The sequence below is a fragment of the Callospermophilus lateralis genome, unplaced genomic scaffold (genome assembly GCF_048772815.1).
Source record: "Callospermophilus lateralis isolate mCalLat2 unplaced genomic scaffold, mCalLat2.hap1 Scaffold_66, whole genome shotgun sequence".
NCBI classification, from domain to species: Eukaryota; Metazoa; Chordata; class Mammalia; order Rodentia; family Sciuridae; genus Callospermophilus; species Callospermophilus lateralis.
Window position 1 is genome coordinate 3,336,094 of NW_027514882.1, and position 19,525 is coordinate 3,355,618.

At 36.5% G+C, this 19,525-nt stretch overlaps 1 pseudogene; it reads right to left on the reverse strand.

Annotated features, from left to right (window-relative positions):
- Positions 1-8,399: 8,399 nt before the first annotated feature.
- Positions 8,400-10,124, reverse strand: LOC143640842 (polypeptide N-acetylgalactosaminyltransferase 1 pseudogene; annotated as a pseudogene).
- Between the last annotated feature and the right edge of the window lie 9,401 nt (positions 10,125-19,525).

Consider the following 19,525-nt stretch of genomic DNA (forward strand, 5'->3'; position numbering starts at 1 on the left):
TAAAGGTCATACTAATTTCTGAATTTTCTGAGATGCTTGGCATTCCTTTCAGCAATACAGTACATGACCATGTCACAGAGCTTGGAGCTGGTACATATCTTGGAGACAAAATTACAAGCCAAAATTCAGGCCAAAATTCAGGAAGAATACAGAAATTTAGGAACATAGTAGGTGTTGCCCATCTGCAAAGCAAGCAGCAGTCTATTCATATATTCATTAGGTGGAGTGCTGGAAAGCTTTGCACTGATGCATACTGTTTCCTAATTCTTTGTTTCCAGAGACTCAGTAAAAACTTCCTGAGATCAGGTTTTGGAAGGGCACAGCCAAGAGTAGGAGAGATTAAAGACTCAGTCACTGTAATCTCCTCTGCCACCTACAAAGTTGTGAACTGCTGAGCATTTTCCATTCCAGATATATATTCACAGATATTCTTCTTCTTCTCCCTCTATTTGTGTATAACTTGGAGTGATGTTAATGTCAAGGCATTGTTCTGGATGACAGTGGGAAGTGTTCTTGTGTAGCACGTGTTCATATAAATATTGGATTGATTTTATTATTTTCCCTTTGAAGTATTGAATCTCTGACCCTAACCCTTACCCTACTAGACTCTGAGTACTAATCCTAACATTATGGATAAAAGCAAACCTAAAATAAAGAAATGCAGGCAGTTCATAGGAGGAATTGTGTATACGTTGATTTTCCTTTTGCTTTATCAAGGGTATGTGTTATAAAACCAGTCACATTTTCATTCTAATACTTCTTCATAATCTTCAAATTTATCAAATTTATAACTTCTGGATTCCCTTTCTCTGTAGCCTGGGTCAGAACATGTATTGTTATATACATATACATTGCCCTTCCTGCTAACACAGGGACATTCTTTGTACATATCACATGTACAAATTCCATGAACAGATCACTCTCCTCAAACCCCAGGGGAACTGAAAATTCAAGCACTGGTGAGCTCCATAGTTGAACAAGTTTATATGTAACCCCATGTAGAGTAAAATGAATATTTTTGTGATCTTTGAATGATATATGTTCCATTAAGAATTTGGATTTGCATATCTATTGCTACTTTTTCATGTATTTAATATATATATTTCTCTCTCTGTCTCTGTCTCTCTGTCTCTCTGTCTCTCTGTCTCTATCTGTCTTTCTCTCTCTCTCTCTCTCCATATATATATATATATATATATATATATATATATATATATATATATATATTGAAAGGAGTTTCCTTACCCCTTAATGGTTCCTGAAAGAATCGAAAGCCACAGTGCCACCTACTTCATCCTTGAATGATGGCTAGGCCAATACAGTGAAATATTTGAAATTCTCATGACCAGGAAGCACTGGAGGACCTTTGGATTTTCATGACTAAACCAGATAGTGACTTTATTGACTGGAATTCATGAAAATGGTGTAGAACAGAGATGCCATTGAGTGGAAGCCTGCTGGGAACTAGGCCTGGAGGAGTGGAGTGCAGGTGTCTGATAAAACATCTGTAGTGGAGCCATGTGGATCTGCCATTGGCTTCCAAATGACATGTGACTGATGTGGGGCAGTCAGGAGACCCTTATATGTAAAGGCCTTTTGTTGTGGGGAGAGGTTTCGGGGTGATAATCAGAATCAAGTTGCTACCCTAAGTGGGAAAGATGTATGGGATAGCAGCCCAGTTGGTGTTTTCTTCTGCAGACCCTGAATCACCACACGTGACAGAACTCCCTCCAGTGCTGTGTCCCAGTTTGTTGTAGGGACAAATGAACAAGGCACTGAAGATAGCTGCAGCCAGGTTCAGAGAGCACAGTTTTTGCTGTTGTCAATCAATCCCTTCAGGGAGTTTCAGAGTTTTATACCCAGCGTGTAAGTGGAAGGGCTCAGAAGTTCACAGTCTGCAGATGTTCACGTAAAAGCAGCTTTTTATTTCACTGTTCTGGGCAAGTTAACTCTTCAAGGACAACACCTGAGAAGGGGAGAGCTTATTCTTATCTTTCTTCCTCCCCCTGCCAGCTGTTACCATGGAGCCCATTTGTAACTTATCTCAATAATGTAGACATCTCTGTGAAGCCCAGCTCAAGGCCAGAGGCCTTGTTTGCACATTTCTTCAAAGTACTCTACTGGATACCTTTTGAAAAGTAGTAAGGGGGTGTCCAGCACATGGAGTGCTGGTATCTTCCTGGCCAGTGGCCAAGTAAACAGGGCAACACAAAAATAGAAAGTTTATCTACATTGAACTCTTTTGCAGAGACTCTTTGGCTGACATTCCCCAAATCAGCCATGGTGAAGAGGGCTTTTCTGTGGAGAAAGGGGGTACCACTTAATTGGGTCCCCCTCTTCCTCCAGGGAGTAGTCTTTTCTGCTATCCTTTAATAAAGCTCCAACTTTCCACTCTAAACTTGCCTCAGTGTGCTTCTCTGGTGTTATACTTCAGCACTGGGAAAGCAAGGCCTCATTACCAGGAAACAGCAGTAACTATAATAGTCAAAGGACAGAGATAATGCCAAAAATAAAGTCAACATTTAGAATTGAAGATAAAAATAATCTTTAGTGATAAGAATTCCTTAATTTGATACTTTAAAAATAATAACAACCTATTGCCTGGGGGCAAATTTGTGACATATGCAGTCAAGGGGAGAAATAAAGAATGTCCACATGCTTCTGCCCCTTTCAATTCTTTATTCATTCAAATTACTCAATACAATTTTACTCTATAGGTACTTAATGAAGAAAACAACAATCCTTAATGATAGGCACTGCAATGGAGATAATCAATTAACAATAAGCAATTCTAGATTAATTAATTCACAGAAAACAATTTTAGATTAATTCTGAGCTTTGCAGAACATATTTAATCATGACAGGCTAGTGACATTTTTTTTCTGAATACTAAGTTCAAAAGTCTCAAGTCTTAGACTTTATGTCCTGCAAATGCACACTCTCTCAGACAGCAGTGATCAGGTCCCAAACCAAAACAGGCTTTTTCTGGTTTAGGGTGGACCACCAGTTGAGGAGAGGGTCATAGGGAGAAGTTGCAGCTCTCACAAAGGTCCAGATAAGATGGTAGAGTTTGTTAGCAGTAAGGGTCACAAAGAGAATCAGGAGAATGATGGCAAATAATGGGATGTCAGTACAGGTCCTCATCAGGCTCTCCAGCTTGAGTACATATTTGTTTATGCTGACTGAATCCCTGTTTATTAGCTCTATTTTTTATACTATATTTTGGGGTATTTGACCACCCCTTGCAATTCTTATCAGGTGCCACCAGATTTCTCCATGACATCATTTACTCTGAGGTCAGAAACATCTGGTCTGGTGGTCTCCATCCTCATAGTCTCACCTTTCACTCTTATCAGGAGAGGAAAGCCTGCCAGAGGCTTTACTCAGTTTATCAGGGTGAGGGGAAGTAATTTGTCTGAGGCCATATTAGTGGGCTCTGTGGATATGTCTGTTGATAAATGATCTCTAATAATGACCTCAGGTTTCAAACTGGAATTTTTTAAATGGAGTGACAAACTGATATGACTCCATTTTTGAGAAACCAGCCTCTACCTGAGAGCAAAGCCTGTCCAAAGAGGGGAGTTATCCTTGTCCTTGGAAAAACCCAGAGTGCTCCTAGGCACATATCCACCCTGCTGATTTGTTTGTCTGTAAATAACTGGGGAGATCTTCCATGCCAGGTGACACTGACTTAGTTACACTAGGTTAGGACCCATAGCAACCCCTTAGCAACCACAATCAGTGTGAGACAGGGAAAATACCTGAAATGCCAGGTAACCTTCCCAGTAGTTTTGTTGATTGATAACATGATTAGACAACCCTGCAAGTTTATCATATACACTCTTGCAACCCCTCATGGCCTAAACCAATCAGTTCAAATGTATCCACCACTTGAACTAACCAATCACACTTACCTGACTTGTTCCTGCCAATGAATGTGCTAATCAATGTTAAGAGTTGTTGTTTGACTTTTCCTACTATGTGAAATGATTGGCTGTGTGATGTTGTGATACATAGAGTATCCCCAAAAATCTTATTAATCCTCACTGAACTAAGGGTTGGAACTCAGTCCTTGGGACCCCTGCATCTGAAATGGTTTGAGTCCAGAGTTGAGCTTACAATAAATATTCTTGTGTGATTGCATTGAATTTGGCTCCTGGAGATCTCCTGGGGTCCCATGAATCTGGTGTTATAGGAGTTGCTTAGGCTCAGGCCTATGGCCATTCTCACACAACCCCTTTCACCTTGACAGCTCTTCTGCAGATAAACAAAAACCATAACACATAACTCCTGTCTTCATAAACATGATCTCTTGAGTCCAGTGTCATTTCAAGTTCTGGGTCTAAAAAGACATATTTATTTTCCCTGACATTTTCAATAAATCACAAGGAAGTCTTAGAAATAGCTTGGAAGAATAACAATGTTATACTGCAAAACTTCATGAACTTTCATATTGCTTGCTGTGTGTGACTGACTAGTAATGTTAAAGGCTTTGAGGATATGTGAAAAATATGAATATAATAGGGAGAACTCTTGAGATTTTTTTTTTTTTTGCTTACTGTACACACATCCTGAGGCCAAATGGGGATCTTTATTAGAGGTCATTTCTCAAAGAAGAGAAAATGATCACAAAGCAATAATTTAAACTAGATATTATGAAATGAATCTAATATATATTTGATTAAAATTAAGGACATATATGAGCATCCCAAAAACAATTGCAGTTATTTAGTTATTTTAATGTTTTGCTTACTATCTGCTTTAGAGACATCATTGACCTGTAATTCAGGGAAACATTCTTAATTCTAACACTGAATTTACCAGGTTTTGTCACTTTGATATATTACTTATTGCCATAGGATCTCTTGTTCTACAATGCATATATTTATAAATTTACACATTCTAGAAGGTTTTAGAAAGATAAAAGAAAATATGTATTAAAAGAGTAGTTAAAAATGCTCTTTAAAATTAATGTACTAGTGCTATGGTTATTACATAACATTTTCCTTTTAAGAATGAATTAACCAGCAATATGTATATAACAATAACATAATAACAAAATATGGTAAAAACAAATAAACAAAAATTAGTAAATCTTATGTGATTTATGTTATAATAATATTGGTAAAATATCCTCAGAGGTGAAAATAAACATTTCAATAATGATAAATGTACATGTCCATTTTTATTAAGGAATAGTGAAATACATCTATTTTTAATATACTTTTGTTCATGAAAGCATCATAAATATTATTATTAAATATTATTGTAGCTGCACAAAAATTAAAAATCCAAATTGTACATATCTCAGTAAATGGCTTTTAGTGACTGAAATTTTTGAGTCTGTTTATTGTGAAACACAAATACTCAGTAAAATATGCTCTGAAGAAAACCTCAATTTGAAAGTGTAAAAACATAGAAAGGAGTATTTAGAGTTGTTTTACCATGAGATTAAATTAAAATACTTTTGATACCGGAATAAATACTCTGAAGTTTTTAACAATAAGAAATACATATGAAAGAGTACAACAATTCTTTCTCTGAGTAATGCAAGCATAAGAGAAAGATGATAATAATATTAAGAAAGGCTCAAAAATATGTGGATCATGAAATAAATAAATTTTTGGCAAGAAAATATCTCGAATCAACTTTGATGTAAAGTCAAAACTAATAAGCATTCTAATTTACCAAATCTTAATGATTTAATATATTAGAGAAAAGAATGCAGAATTCCAAGCAAAGACTTGAGAAATGGGTGTGCACAGCAAGGTTTAACCTCAGAAAATTTTTTACATCTCCTTTGTCTGTCCATGTGTCTCTCTCACATCTTTCCACTGTGACACCAAAAACAAAACAATGAAGAACAAGTTTTTGAGTAATTATATTTAAGTCTTAAAACAGTTAAAGAAAATGGTTAGCTCTCTTTGTCTATTTTCAATAGTAGTTTCTCTTAGTATTTCTTCAATAATTAAAAATGGGAGTTCATAATCCACTTGAATCTCATGTATAAAATATGATATGTCAAGAGCTTTGTAATGTTTTGAACAACCAATAAAAAAAAATAATGATCATCCTGTACTTGTTGCTCACAATATAGAATGAGGTTCTGACGAGCACTATTAGAATAATGTCAGAACAAAAAGTGCTACAGAACACTAGGAACTGAAGAACAAGGCTGAAGCCAGTACAGGACCACACAGCATACAGGGATATCTCAAGGAGGAATGGAGGTGGTCAATGAGGTCTGGCCTCCCTTAGCCAAGACAAAGGGTAGACTAGTTCACACTGTATTAGAAAATATTTTTCTTCAAATCTTATATTTTAATGGATGCATGGTAAGAATCCAGAAGTTAAATGTAAACTAGCATATTTACATTCATTTCTGGGACACTTTTACTTCTAGTTCACTAGATTAGCTAATTTTAATGTCTTTCACCATATCCTCATTGATATTCTAGCTAAGGTGGATAACATTTTCTTATTCAATATTTATCAGGTAATTTACAAAGGACTCCATTACAGAATACCTTCATTTTTAAAAATTGTTAAAACAACAGATAAAATTGTTTAATACACATACACAGTAATATCACAGGATATGTAGTCTGTGTAGACACCATGGTCTTTATGTTTAGCTCCTAGTTTAAAAAAAAGGCTGAATTGCTTGGAAGTTTAGTTTGAAACCTTATCTCAAAAAACTTGAAAGAACTTCTCCCCTGTCTTTAGACAGGGAAACTGGTGGTAACTTAGAGACAACTGTGGGTTTGGCACCTCTACTCATGACCACTTTTTCCTTTCTGGAAGACTAAACTCTTTGAAGATTCACATATCCACTCAGAAGTAGGAAATTTTCTTTTTTCATGTTTTATTTCCCCTCTTACATATTCTGATTATAGAATATGTTAGAAAAATTTATTCTTCTGGACCCATCTTCTGTTTTCTCTCTGAAGAATCTTTTCAACATTATCTTCCAGGTGTTATAATAGCCATGTGTTTTTAAGCTTTTTTTTTAAGAGAGAGAGAGAGAGAGAGAGAGAGAGAAAGTTTTAATATTTACTTATTTTTTTAACATTTTCAGTCAAATTTTATTTAAAAAAAGCAGCAGATCAACATTACAATTCAAGATTCTAATCTAAATATGCACTTGACAATGAAGCACATCTGAGTATGGAGTGAAAAAGGTTTTCCAAAAAAAAAACATCAAATATATTATCTCCAAATACCCAAATTATAAACCACTCCTTGAAAGCCTTTTGTTAAATGGAATCATAAAGAACTGAAGATTTATTGCTGTGAAAACAAATCTGTAGTACAGTATTATGAATCTTGGGTATTAAGCATAATCAGCTGAATCAAGTTAGGAAGGTGAAAATGTGGTAAGAATGTGTGTGTGTGTGTGTGTGTGTGTGTGTGACAGAGAGAGAAAGAGAGGGAGAGGGAGAGAGAGAGAGAGAGAGAGAGAGAGAGAGAGAGAATGAATATGAGAGAGAAAAGGGAGGGAGGGAAAGAGAGAAACAGACAGAAAAGACTGAGACTGTAAGTCAGTTGACCCAAGAACAACTGAGATATCTAACTTGTTCAGTTGAGACCAGGCATCATGTTAATTCTCCATTTTTTAGAAGGCAATTAAAAGTCACAATTCCACAGCCCACAAATCAAATAAAAATATTGTAGAAAGAAATTAAAACTATGTTCAAAGAGCTTTTTCTCCCAGCTCATTTTCAGCACCCCAAGGAAAATAAAAGCATCCATGACTATCACAGATGAAAATAAAATGAACGTCATTGGAATCAGTTATTTTTCCCCACTGAGGTATAAAATCTATATAGAAATTTGATACTATACTATAACAAATTGTACTTCTCATAGTTCTGTTTTAATTTTGTTTAAACCCTGTTTAATATAGTTTTTTTTAATGTAAAAATGTTGTTTTCATGATTCTGTATCTGGTTTCAGTTCTTTTTCATTTGCTTTTATGTCAATGTTTAATATACTGGCTACCAGTTCTAATCAGGAAAAAAATCTTGGTAATCTCTTCATTGACAGCACACTCAGCAGAAATTACTGATGTGCAAGCAAACCATAAAAGGTGCAGCTCTCCAGAAAGCACATTTTGTTGACTGTTTCACTGTCTGAATATTCTTTTCCATGATTCTTGATGAAAGACTCTTTCAATCTTGTAAACATCAGTGTGCACAGTCTCACTACTATGCAGTTTCATGTCCTTGGACAGGAAGGCTGGTTCATAGCTAGTGAAAAGCTAGAGGAGTCTGAGTTTTAATGGCTGATAATCTTACATCCCGCAGAGGAGGAAAGCACTTTTCCTTTTTTGCTACTTAAGAATGTGGCAGAAACGTATGCTGAGGTAGCCCAGTCAATCCTTATTTTTTTTCTTTTTTTTAAAAATTTGGTCTCAGAATATTTCTGGAAGGGTGACATTTCGAAGAAGCCACTGCTGGGACTGGCTTCCACTGCAGTCTCTAATGCTGGGCACCTGGCTGTCCTCTTCCGTGGCTTTATCCAGGCACTGATTACTGTTCACATGCTGCAGGGTTAATTTCACTCGGTCATACTCCCAGAGCTGGTTGCCTTTTAGGTGATGGCACTTGAGCATGGTAACTGGGCCATTAAGTTTGGAAACATCTAAGCAAAGGTCATCTGTTCTAATTTCTTTATTGGCAGTATAAGAGAAAACCTGATTGCCTCCCATACCATGACAATTAAAAATTCCAACTTTTTCATTCTCTTTTCTAGCCATGTTATCTAGACACTGATTTGTTTCCACATTTCGTATCTCTCCCAGTGAAAAATAGTGACGTAGAATTTGAGAATCAGGGTAAATATTCTCTAGGTACCAAGAAAAAGGTTTGCATTGTAGTTTGTGTCTTAGACCAAGTCTTGATGATATATCCCCCTAATCTACCTTTGTAACACCTGGAGAAATTATATAGAAGAAATTCTTGAATTCATCCATCCATACTTCTGCAAGTCGTCTGTTATTTTTATTGATAATTTTCCCTGTGCCTCCTGGAAATGTGTATGGGGTAGCCTTCCGAAACACATGTCCAACACTTGAGCAAGTGACAATTTCCAAAGTTCCTCCACACTGCCAAATCCTAAAGAAAATTTCTAAGTTTTCTCCTCCCCAAATATCCATTCCAGCATCATATGTTCCAATTTCCTGAAAGTAATCTCTGTCTATTGAAAAAAGGCCTCCTGCCATTGTAGGTGTTCTGACAGGAAGAGTCCTATCACCTTTCCTTCTGTCCATTTCTCTCTGGGGAACAGGATACCAGCGAAAATTAAGCTTCCAGTTGAATCCACCATAAGTCATATCAGAGCCTGCCATGTACTCAAAAGTATCATCACTGATCACATCAATGATAGGACATACCACTGTTCTCCTGTCATGTTTGATCCTTGCTAAGAGAGGCTCCAGCCATTCCACTGTGCACTCACAATGAGCATCTAAGAAGGTTATCACCTGGCCTTTGGACACTGCAGCTCCTTTCAATCTAGCTCTGATCAATCCAGAATGCTGTTGCATTCGAATTACATGAACTGGCACTTTGAGTTTCTTCACATAACTCTCTAGAGGTCTTTTCAAAAAGTCTCTTTCACTGGCATCATCTACTAGAACAATTTCTTCTATCATGTGTCTTGGTGAGCGATTAATGACACTATGGACAGTTCGCAGAAGTGTGCTCCAAGCCTCATTATGGAAAACAATCACGACACTTGTTGTAGGAAGATTATCTGGATACACCTTTGTTTTACACCTTTCTAACCTAACATCTGGTAAAGATCTGTTGAGTGCAATCATCTCGCTTGCCATTAAGTTGAACTGATTGATTTTAAACATCTCTTTCATCTTTTCTTGATCCTCTTTAGGAATGACAACTGGTTTCCCCATTTCTCCAGGACCTTCATGAGGTTTTTGTACTGGCTCTAGAACATCCCCAGCAGGAAGTCCTCTTTCCTTTTTCTCATCACATTTGTTGCATTCACTGAAGTAAAGCAGCAAGAACATATCCAACAGTACCCAAATTAAGGAGGTGGCTAGGACCACCTTGCAATATGCAAATTTTCTCATGGCACTTTAAGTCAAATGCAAAATTTTAAAATATATATATATATATATATATATATATATATATATATATATATATATAAAAATATACAAAGATCATGAAAATTACTCCAATCCAGTTTCATCAGAAATCACGTTCACACCCCCAAAGCAGTTTTTCAAATGAATTAATATTCCAAATCCACATGTCCCACATTTCCTCGCTCTGCGCGCGGCGGCGGCTGCGAGCGCTCCTCTGGGCCGGCCGGGGCGGTCGCGGCGTGGTCCCGTGGGCCGCAGCGCGGGCGCTACTCAGGGGCGGCCGCGCCGCCTCCTTGGCCACTGCCGCCGGCTCCCCCCGGCGGGCGGGCGGGCCTGGCGCGAGCCCCGCCTCCGCCGCGCCCGCCCCCGCCTCCGCGGCGGGCCTCCTGGCCTCGGCGGGCTAGTCCGGGCCACCCTGCATGCCATGGCCGCAGCCGCTAGCTCTCGGCCCCCTCAGCGCCGCCTGCCGGGGCCGCAGGGCCGCCCGCAGGCCGCTCGGGCGCGTTTACTTATTTTTTTAAGTTTTCAGCGAACACAACATATTTTATTTTGTATGTGGTTCTGAGGATCGAACCCAGTGCCACACACATGCCAGGCAAATGCGCTACCGCTTGAGCCACATTCCCAGCCCTAATCTTGTTTTTAATATACAAATTTTCTGCATAATTTTTGAGTTTTGCACCTCATGAGTTGTGATTCATTGAGCTCAGGTGTGAAAAAATATAATCTTTAAGTTAATGAAGTTTCAATTATATGTGTTAAGATAAAGAAACTTTGTTTTAAATTTACCCAATTTGCTATAATATTTAAATTACAATAATTTTAAATGACAAATATTTAAAATACATTAATTTTCTTTCTCATTTGACAATATTAATGAAGGCATAATGACTCATTCTATTTTTCTTGTTTATAATTTTATCTTATGAAATATGCTTTGTCATTTATTATTCATGTAAAATTATTAATAGAAATTCGTCACTGGTTAAGAGACATCAGTCAGCCAAGAGGCAAGTTAAATAAAAATTCAAATTTTTCTCCACAAACAAAATAACTTCCTCAGTATAATTTATGATGGGAACAAACCTTCAAGATGGCAAGTAGCACAAACAAGTTTGCTGAAGGCCAAAACTGACTCTGAATGTGCATGCCTCTCCCATAGCACACCACCATGGAATGAAGGTTTCTAAGGCCTGGGAGACTAACATGGGTATTTTTAATGGGGACATGTACTCTTGTGATACTAACAAACTGTAGAGGAAAAATGATCCATAAAACCCATGAAATGCAGGATCCCAGAGTTCTGAGAACTACCTCAGATGTAAGCCACCCAGGAGACCTGCCTGACCATTAGATTTTGTTTACTTTAGATTTTTTAGAGTGGGAAATAAACATTGATTAAATAAATCACTGAGATTTGGGGTTCTAAACAACATTTATTTTCTCAACTATACAGTCTAAAACATTACTCCAAATAGATTGAAGCACAAGTCTCTGGGACACATTTTTCAAGGCTTTTTAATTTTATTAAAATTTTCACTTAATGTGCCACATTCTTTTCCAAATTTCTTAAGGAACAATATCAACAATTTGACATTATGCTTGACCATTCTTACATAGTCACTTCAAGAACTTTAGAGTAATTTTCCCACTCTTGCCAAGATAATACCATATTTACATAGAGTGAGTTTTTAGGTTATTTGTGGTATAAGGCACAGATTCTATTCAAACATTTGCAAAAGAAAACACAATCATTGTCAGATGAAGTCCTGATATATAAAAATAAAAGCAGTTTAAAAAATTTTAAGCTGGATATGGTGGCAAACGCCTGTAATATTTGTTGGATCTAGGGGCTAAGGCATGAGAATTGCAAGCTCAAAGCCAGTCTTAGAAATTCTGCAAGATTCAATCTCAAAAAAAAAAAAAAGTAGGAATAGCTGTGGTTTTGCTTAGTAATTTAGCACCTGTGGGTTAAATTCCTGATTTTAATAATAATACTAATCATAATTCTAAATGACATCATGATAAACACAATAAAAGTTAGTAACTGAAGATCTTTTTTCCTTTTTTTTTTTTTTTTTTTTGGTGGTACTGGAGATTAAACGCAGGGCCTTGTGCATATGAGGCAACTGCTCTACCAACTGAGCTGTATCCCCAGCCCTATAACTGAACATCTTACTAGCTTCCTTCTGTGACTTTTGTGCTTTTGCTATTCCTTCTCTTATTTTATACTTTCTGCCCAAATTTTCTCCAGAAACGAAAAACTCACTCTTTCCACAAATTATGTTCATAAAGGAAAATTTCTGGCACATCTTCACCCCTTTGGTAAGGATTGTCAAGCCTTCTATTATGAGTGAAAACTCTATCCTGTTCTTTAATTCTGTCCTTCTGCCTGTTACTCTGTCCTTCTGTTCAAAATTGTGATTTATAACTACATAGTTAAAATTATGGTTTACATTGCTTCCTTGCCTTAGAACAATTAAGCTTTTTGCAGACTTATCTCTAAACCACAATACTCATGCTTTGATCTTTTGGGGGGTTCAGCTACATCACCAGGGTGGTTACAGGTCTTAATGCAAGCAGTTTCTGTTTGATCTGGTCCTGGCTTCCCCCCTCCCATATATGGTGTTCAAAATTTTTTGTGCTTGATGAGACTCTTAGTGAGGTTACATCTCATATACCAGTTTTGATATAATGAGATGCCTTTTTGCAAATGTAGTGGATGTGATAAGCGGATGTGATATTGGGACTTCATGGAGATAAGTGACCTCAGTTTCTACCAGTCCTGCTATGAGATCTTCTTAATAGTATGAAAATTTTGTCTTATTCCTTGTTAATAAAACTTGAATTGATGGAGTATACAAACCAAGCTTCATGTAGTTCTGATTTCAATAGTTATGACCACTACATGTCTACATTGTATAAAGCACTTGCTGTTTTTAAGGGCTACTTTACTTTAGGAACTCTGAATAATTATTTCATAACATATAAGTTAGGAAAATAATATTGGGCATTTTCAAGTTTTCCAGAAAATCTGAAAGCAATTATTAATGATTGATTGAAGATCAAATTGATGAGATTCCCAGATTTTAAGTGATATATCAAAGTTTATAAAGTTACTAAGTTAGAAAACCTAACATTAGGTTAAATTAAAATCTAGCTATGATTTTACAACTAAAAAATACTAAAATATTCACAAAGTCTTACACCTAATAAATTATGAGGCAAGGCTATTACTTTATTGGCTTCTCCATTTAGTATTTTCATTTTAGAAGCATTTTATTAGAAGAAATAATATTTCTGATAACAAATATATAAGAAAATATTCAACACCTTACACATCCACAATGTTCAGTAGAAACCATGTAAAGTAGAATTTTTATATCTTTATATCAGATTTTAGAAAATTCATTTATAATCTGATAGCTAAAATCATTTTTTGAAGTGTGCTTTTATAAACATTGATGTAGCTCCATCTTTGTACTATGCTGTGATGTCCTTCAGTAGATGAATTGATAAAAAAAATTTCATTTTTATACAAAATGGAATGTTGCTCATTATTAAAAGAGCATGAAATTATAGCACATGCAGATAAATGTGTGGAGGTTTAAGAATATAATGCTAAGTGAAGTAAGCCCATCCCCAAAAAACCAAATGCTGAATGTTTTCTCTGTTAGTAAAATTTCTGATTTGTAATGGAGAGGAGGGAGAAGCATGGGAGGAATAGACAAACACTAGATAAGGCAGTGGGGAGGAAGGGGGAGAATGTGGGCATGGGAATAGGAAAGCAGAGGAATGAGATGGATGTCATTACTCTAAGTACATGTATGAAGACATGAATGATGTGACTCTATCTTGTGTACAAGAGATATGAAAAATTGTACTCTATATGTGTAATATGAATTACAATGCATTCTACTATCATATATAACATATTAGAATAAAATCTAAAAGTTAGTTTATAAAAGACTGTGAGCAAACGTAGAGGAAATAAAATATTTAAAAATAAAAAAAAATTGAAAGCACATTTGTATATGTTGAAAATGTTTTATATATCACATTGTGGAGTTTGTAATACCCAGGAATAACTGTAACATATTATGAAATAAAGCAAGTAGTTTTGAAGCAAGTTAAATATATTCATTTGTTAAAAAAGTAAAATATTCTCTCATTTAAATCTATTTTTTTGTGTGTGAGAGAGAGACAAAAACAGAATACAAAGAGTGTTTAAGAAAGTAAATCAAAATAGGTAGAAGTGAAAAATTCAATTTACATATGAAGAAAATGTCTTAAGTACTAGAGACAATATCCAGGCTAGAAATAAGAAAAGTAGTGAATGCATAATAAGACTGTGAGGAATCACAGGTTATTTATGCTCTGAAAAACCTCTAAAAACTTATTTTCTTGGGATAAAGATAAAGATAAACACATGAAACTATTTCTAATAAGTTTAGACATAATTTTGTATTTTCTTTTCCATAAAAGTTCATTAAATAATATCAATACTAGATAATTTTTGGAATTTTTCTCCAAGTTGATGAAATCTTTTATATATTTTAGAATGTGTGTGTACATTCCAGAACACTATGTATAAATGTATATATATATGTATATATGTTTTATCTAAGGTTAACTTTTTATATTGATATGAAATAATTTGCTTCTTTTATATTTTTCTAAACAAAATGGTAAATAAAATTTTTTTGTAGAAAATATGATGTGAATTACCTTTCTACTTTTATTTTGAAGTGTCTGAATTTTTTACATAACTGACTTCAAAAAGCCAGCTATTTATATATTTTAAATAAAAGGTGTGTTTGAATAAAATCATTTTAAGGAAGCCATTACTCAATAGTGTATAAAATTCCCTATTAAAGAGTATTTGCATTTTTAAATTTTTTTTTTATTAAAAAATATTTCCCATCAAAATAATCAATGGAGGTTAGCCCACCACAGTATTTTAAATCACCTTTCATATAAACCTATGGCAGGGATGCTAAGAGGATTACATTTCAAAGCACAATGGATCTCAAATAAAACTCTAGCCTTCAGGAATCCAAAATAAAGGATATGACCAGTATTTTCTATTTACCACAGAGCCTTCTCTCAAAGAAGTAGGCAGTCCTATGCTAAGTATTTGATAGCATACCCTTGGCGTCAACATTTCCTATTCTTCTATAAGAATCACTGGAGGTCCAGATTTTCCCCCACAGTTAGAATTCTATTTTCTTTTATAGGGTATGTTCATAAAGCAAAACAAAGAGGAGTTCATGAAAAAAGGACTTTGAACTTATATTTTCTTTATTGTCTTTTTGCTGGAAGCAAACAGAAGGAATATGTCTTCAAAATTGCTGTCACCATAGTTCACTACACTTTACTAATCCCAATATTGGACTGCAGCAATCTCTTCTGTGGGAGCCAGTGTTGAGGGTCTTCTGCTGCTGAACCAAGGCCACACAAGCCATGTGGAATGCAGATGAGCCATGTCATGTCTTGTGAGCTCCATGGCTTACACATTCTCTTTCTAAAGAAGTCAAACTGATGTGGTCTAGAAGGCCCTGTATTATATAAATTCTGACTGTCTTAGAAATTATTCAGCTCAGCTAGTGTGCTGCTCCTAATGGTATCTGCATTAATATTAGTGCAACACAAAAGAGAAGTGGGCCTCAACTATTATTTTCCACCTGTTTCAGTCAAAATATTTTTCAGGATTTTTTTTGTGTAAAAATCGCACCCCTCTTATATAGGTTAATATACAAGTGAATTAAAAGGCACTATTCTAATAGTTTCATGACTCTAATTAGCTTGAATGCTTAAAATGAACTTAAGTTATAAACCATGCTGTTATGCTGCAGTAAATGGTACTGTGTTTTTTGTGAATCAAATTACTGTATCAGTGTGAAGTAGATGTAGGAATACTTAGATCAAGACAGCAGAGGCATGGGTGAGAAATTCTACACATCAAGAAAGAGCTGAAAGACCTGGGCTTTTGCCTGGACATGGGATTGTGACTCAATGGTAGAACACTTGCTTAGCATTTTTGAGGCACAAGGTTCCACATAAGTACTGTATATAAATAATTGAACAAAATAAAGGCCCATCAACATCCAAAAATGTATATAAAAAAAGAAAGTGCGTAAGTACTTTCTCAGAATTTGTCTATGCAGTTTAAAAAAAATGAAATATTTTCCCCTCTTAGAAAAACTATTACTTTCAATAAATTGCTTTTTATAAATTTATTTCTTCTTTGTTTTCCTGTGAGAAAATTGTAACATGTTAAAATTCAGTTGTATGTTCTCAGCCAAAAGGATGATTTAATGTCAGAATTTTTCTTCCTATGCACAAATCACCACCCTTACTGTTTTTATAGGAGAAATTAATAAACACAGAAAGCTTGGTTATTATCACAAAGTTTATGTAAATATGTCTCTAACTTCTATTTATATAATCAATTGGGGTTTGCTACCAATGCAGACATCTTGTTACCATTTGGAACACATGAAGTGGTGAAGAATTGATGGCTTTTTCATTTTCAAGAGAAACATTTCCTATAAGGGTGTCTGTATTTTTTCAAGAGGATAAAACAAGAACAGTAAGGATTTATTATTTCTGATCCATGCAAAAATAACTGAGAAAGAAGGGTGATATCACTTAGAACAGGTGCACACGTGTATAAACCACTTAAAAAAATCATATTAAAAATAGACACAAAGAAATACAGATCCAATTAAGACAAAATCAGCTACTGCAGTCAATAAAACTACAGGCGATATCACAATATCAATACTTGAGAAATACTGCCACTTGTTATCTGATCATATCACTCATTGAAACATTACCAAGGAGAGTGAGAGCCAATATAAATATTTCCATAACCATTTAGAGCACACTATTCTTTAAGACCTTAGAAATAAATGATATCTAGAGCCTACGAACATACTAAAGTTATTTATCATCACGAGGGTGAACTACTATATACTGCTTTACAACTCTCCTGGCAGGCCAGAGAAAAGACTGAATTTATTACCTACAACACATAATGCTCACAAAGAGCTCTGTATTACTGATAAGAGTGCATTATTTTGTGGCATAATAATGCTGATAAATTACAAAAAAAAAAACATATTTTTTCCAACTTAAAACATTGTTTTATACATTATGTTGTGGCCAGCAAAGTACACATTATTACAAACAGCTGTTGACATGATTCAATAAAGCCCCATGGGCTTTCACTGATAATCCTAAATCACAACTACTTTTCCAAATAAAAAGCCACTTGTATCTATCACAATATTTAGAGGAGGTTTGCAGAAATGTCAGTGGTTCATAAGGAAGAAACTTGGGCAGAAGCCCCAAGAAACCAGTGTAATTTTCTTAGTAAGTTTAGTGGAGAGGAGAGGGAGTCTTGTATATTAAAGAGTAAACCCTCTGCAGAAAATGGAGTCTCTCATGTGAAGATTAATAAGTCTAATTTTGGAAAGAGTTTCTGTCAGAGTTTGCTAGTATTTTATTTGGTTTCTTATCTTTCTCTTCTTGTGTCAGATGGTGAAGTACCTAATTTTAAAACCACATTTTGAGATGAACGTCCTTAAAAAACTTTAGAGATTCTTCCATTGACTTAGAATTCCTCTGCAGTTTTCAATTTTGCAAGTCATAGTAACATTAAAATAGGCAGACTGCATAAACAAATGTTATTCGGATGTCTTCAAATAAATTTAATAATTTCTTTTTTTTAAATCCCATGTAAAAAGGAATAATTTAATTATAATGAATAAAAGATTAGTTGAGAGCAATTAGTGCTTTTCATAAAGAAACATTTTTTAGGCATCAAGAACTCCATAAATACAATTTTGAGCTAAAAAGATCTTAGAGTACAGCAAAGTAACTACTTCATCTTACAAATTAAAAATCTGACTTCATGTGGTGCCTGTTCTAGTCTATGTCTCTAAGAGAATTACAAATACAGTGCAGGCCTGTCTCTTTGTAATTCAGTCTATTATTCCAAATGCCTTTTTTTTTAGTTTAAAGTGCTAATTTATATATACTATTTTAAATTAACTTAATACTCTTTGGATATAGATATCTCTTTGTTGCAGAGCACAAAAAGGCATTGCTGTTTCAAGTACCAGGCAGGAGCTAGCTGGGATGAGAAGGTTACAAAAGGTACCTTTGGCACGATTTTATGTGTAAATAAGAAAAAAAAATTACTGGCCAAAAAAAGAACATGAACTAGATGACATAAAGACTACAAAAAGTAGTTAAATATTATATTAGTGCAGAAAAATATCTCATATACTTTGAAATAATTTCTTGCGCAGGAGGCAAATTGCCTGTGCCATGGGAGTCAGTCACCAAAGTGAGATTCTCAACTTCTGCTGTGAAATGAGTGTCTCTCCCTGCCCTCTGGGCCTTCTGCAAACAGCAGCAGTGCCCAGAGTAAAGACTTCAGTGAACGCCCAGACAGGTACTCCTCCTGGTGTGGACACTGTTCAAACTTCCACACATCCACCCTTTCAAGAGCAGTGAGAGGAGCAGAAAGGCACAGCCCAGCCTTCATTTCACAGCAGGAGGCTGAAGAAAGGCCACTCGACACTAGATACCTCACAGGACTAAGCATTTGTGCCTAATTTATTTTGGAGAACAAGTGAGGGAGAAGCTAAAGAAATATGGGTCAGCTCCTCTGGCCCCTGGCCAGCCCAGGCGCGCCTCCAGCACACATGCCCCCACCCAAAAAGTTAAGTCAGGTGAGAGCCTAGATCCACGCCTCAGCGGCCTGGCTCCCAGCCCCCCACCTCGGCCTGCCCCCAGCTCCCCGCTCCCACCGAGGCCTACCCCCTGGCCCTGCCCGCTGCAACTCCTTCCCATCACCCAGTGCCAGGGTGCCCCTCGCCCCTGGCACTGATTCAGGCCGCTGCCTGCAGAGTCAAGGCTCCCCTCCTCCTCTTAAAGGCTCAGCCCGTGGGCTTGGACACTCCATTTCACCTCCACACATCCCAATCACTTCCCGAGTCCCTTCCCTCGACCATCTCCCACTTGCACTGCAGCCTCAAAGAGTTTCCCTCAAAGAATCCACCTTCTTGGGAGTCACCTTTTCAGCTCAGCGTGGCTATCTTCGGAAGAGCCAGAGCCTCGGCTCTCTCCAACACCAAAAGGGGGGCAGGCACTCGCTCTTCAAGTGAGGGCCAGCCTGCGCCCCAGCCTCTCAGCTGGGCCTTAGCGCTCACCTCTAGCCTGCGCATTGGGCTGCCGACCCCGCCCGCCTTGCGCTCTGGGACTTGTCTCCCGAGCTCTCCGGAGGCGCTGGAGCACCTCCTTTCTCTCCCAGGACTCAGCGTTTCTCCCACCGCTTACCACCCTCCCCACCCAAACCCTAACTCCCCAGCTCCACAGCGCCTCCAGGATGCAACACCCGTT